Source organism: Sorex araneus, chromosome 2 (assembly GCF_027595985.1).
Source record: "Sorex araneus isolate mSorAra2 chromosome 2, mSorAra2.pri, whole genome shotgun sequence".
Lineage (NCBI taxonomy): Eukaryota > Metazoa > Chordata > Mammalia > Eulipotyphla > Soricidae > Sorex > Sorex araneus.
Window position 1 is genome coordinate 353648947 of NC_073303.1, and position 2621 is coordinate 353651567.

General features: G+C 42.8%; 1 non-coding gene across 1 annotated transcript; it reads right to left on the reverse strand.

Annotated features, from left to right (window-relative positions):
- Window positions 1-1730: 1730 nt before the first annotated feature.
- LOC129402668 (U2 spliceosomal RNA) lies at window positions 1731-1928 on the reverse strand. The gene has a single exon (XR_008628769.1). It is a non-coding gene; the product is annotated as a U2 spliceosomal RNA (small nuclear RNA).
- Window positions 1929-2621: the final 693 nt, after the last annotated feature.

Below are 2621 nucleotides of genomic sequence, written 5' to 3' on the forward strand. Positions count from 1 at the left end.
TTTTAATGTTTTAGATAACTATGATTAGAAATTTGGCACCACTCATTTCATCACCTAGCCACCACTGTTTCAGCATGAGTTATAGCTAAAAGGAGTGAAGTTTAGAAAGAATATACAGTTGATCCAAGATCACCACTTACCAGTGGCCAAATCAGTGGCCTACACGTTGCTACTCAGATTATCTTTATGGATCTTTTTTTAATAAGCAGAAATTTTTAATCACAATGCATTTTAGATTCATCCTATCAGCTTTTTTTCCTCAATTACTTTCTTTTTTTCTTTTTCTTTTTTCTTTTTTTTTGATTATAACTTCCTTTTATTTATTTATTTATTTATTTTTCAAGTCTCAGTCATACAATAATCAAACACCCATCCCTTCACCAGTGCACATGATCTACCACCAAGAACCCCAGAGACCCTCCCTCCCTCTCCCCCTCTGCCTGTGTGACAGATGATTTTCAATGAACTCTCTCATTGCTATGATAACGTTCAATTTTTTTTTTTGGCTTTTTGGGTCAACCCGGTGATGCACAGGGGTTACTCCTGGCTCTGCACTCAGGAATTACCTTCTACGGTGCTCAGGGGACCATATGGGATGCTGGGAATCAAACCCAAGTCGGCCGCGTGCAAGGCAAATGCCCTATCTGCTGTGCTATTGCTCCAGCCCCGATAACGTTCAATTTTTGACCGAAAACTCACTATCATTATTTGGAGTTTTCCCCCCAACAGTCAGACCTCTCAGAATGGCATCATTAGATGGTACGTTTCCTATTGTGGATAACAATGAGCATATGATGTTGCACGGTCGTGAAATTGGCCGCCTAGTTTTGGGATTCTGGTATTAAGTCCAGAGGTATTTCTGCCAGCAGCCACTGCATTCCAAGATTGGTTTGTGTGCCTCTGGGATCATGGCTGTTCAGGAGCAGGGAAGCTGTTCATGGGAGTCCACTGGGATTTCATTTGGGCCGGAAGTCAAGCCGGTTCTGCCCACCCCCCGCCCATCGCGAAAGTCCCCATGCATCCCATCACTGCAAGCTCCTACCTCTCTGTCTAATTGGCACTAAACGGTGGTGGTCTCCATGATGCCAAGAGGGGAAATGGATGAGGGCAAAAACCCTTTTCCTCCCTGGGCTGCACGGGACTATAGATAAGTTCAAGGTCCACAAGTGTAGCTGCCAGCAGCCTCTGGGTTTCTGTGCCTCTGCTATAATGGCCACTTAGGGGTGGCGGAGCTGTTCCTGAGTGTTTTCTTTGGATATCAGGAAAGGTCATGTGGCCGCGTAAGTGGCCGAGGTTTGGAGAGATATTCCAGTCCCACAAACCGGAGCCATGTTAGTAGATGCTCAGTGTTGCTGGGACTCCAACTGGAGAAGGTGAGGACTCTGCATCTTCTCTGTCTGGCGCCCCCGGTGTTGTTGGCCCGGTCTGAGGTCCGGAGCATTCTCTGGCTTGCAGTGCCACTGGCCCGGCAACTTACTGCGGACTATTGCTGCAAAATGGCCTTTATGAATCTTTTAAGGGCATTTACCTTTGTTTCCTTCGACTAATTATAGAACCAGAATCCTTTAGATATAGAGGAAATAAAGAGGAAATATTCTCTAAGGGAAAAAAATTTCAAACCTCATAAATTACTTATATCCCCTCAAACACCTACTCAGGTGAATTAGTGATGACTAATTATCTCTCTCTCTCTCTCTCTCTCTCTGTCTCTCTCTCTCTCTCTCTCTTTAATTTGGTGCACCATTCCTGGAGGTACTGCTATACCAGGTTGATGTGTTGAGTGGACAGAGAAAACTCCTATTCCAACTTCCTGTCCAAAAATTCAAAAATTCATTGAATATATTGTCCTCAAAGAGAGGATGTATCAGATATTAAAGTGAGTAGAGAAGATACTATACTTAGTCTTATCTAAAAGGCCAAGAAGTGATAGTGATGACTAATTTCTTAAAAAACAAGCACACAAACAAGACCCTCAGGTCTTGCTTTCAATCATCAACAGGGCTCAACCTCCTGACTGAGGCCTTCTTTCACCTGAGCTAGTGGCATGATTGACAGTCATCTAAGGGCATGAGTGGCGCCTATATGGTTTGTCTTTTCTTTTATCTCTTCCATTTTTATTGAGGTCCCAAGATTTACAAAACTGTTAATGATTGTTTCATGTATACATGGTCCCAACATGAGTTCCAACATCACACTACCACAGGAGTGCTCACTTTTTTGCCACAAATTCCTAATTCCCTACTCTCACTCCCCACCTCCAACACCCATCTAAGATAAGCTCAGTTTTTTAGATAAACAATCCATTTCTATTTCCTTTGTCCATTTGTTGCTCCATTACTAAAATATATATATATATACATATAAACACACACATACATATATATATTCCCACATGAGAAATCATTAGTTTTATCTGTACAGCAGCACCTTGCATGATTCTATATTTTCTTATCACTGAGTAGATACACTGCACACCGCACTGTACAACACTGCACTGTCATTCCGTGGTTCGTTGATTTGCTCGAGCAGACACCAGTAACATCTCCACTGTGAGACTTATTGTTACTGTTTTTGGCATATCAAGTATGCCACAGGGAGCTTGCCAGGCTCTACCGTCCAGG